The sequence below is a fragment of the Hylaeus anthracinus genome, unplaced genomic scaffold (genome assembly GCF_026225885.1).
Source record: "Hylaeus anthracinus isolate JK02 unplaced genomic scaffold, UHH_iyHylAnth1.0_haploid 27240, whole genome shotgun sequence".
Classification (NCBI taxonomy): Eukaryota; Metazoa; Arthropoda; class Insecta; order Hymenoptera; family Colletidae; genus Hylaeus; species Hylaeus anthracinus.
In genome coordinates this window covers 9,926-10,300 of record NW_026535053.1, presented here as the reverse complement: position 1 = coordinate 10,300, position 375 = coordinate 9,926, and positions in this window count along the sequence as shown.

Genomic DNA, 375 nt, shown 5'->3' with positions numbered 1-375 from the left:
CAACAGAAAATTAAAGACGTACGAGGATTTAGTGCGTCAAGCGTATCGCGGGGATGCGATTTTTTATATCTGTGTTTGAGGAATCTTTCGGGGAACGATTATGTACCGTTGGTATGGGAGAAAAGTAAGTGCTCATTGAAGTGTTGTCGTATTTGGTATATATTCATTATGTAGCCATTTAGTGTAAAGAACTGAATAGTACATGATTATTGAGTCATACAGGCAAGGATGCTGATACAGACTAGATGCATGACTATTTTTAACGTGGTTGCTTATTGGATAACCCACGGGCAGTGAGTTCGTTCTTCTTGTATACGAACGGTAGCTATCCTTGTAAAATGAGTAAAATCTCAATGCTAGCAATGGGTTCCTATT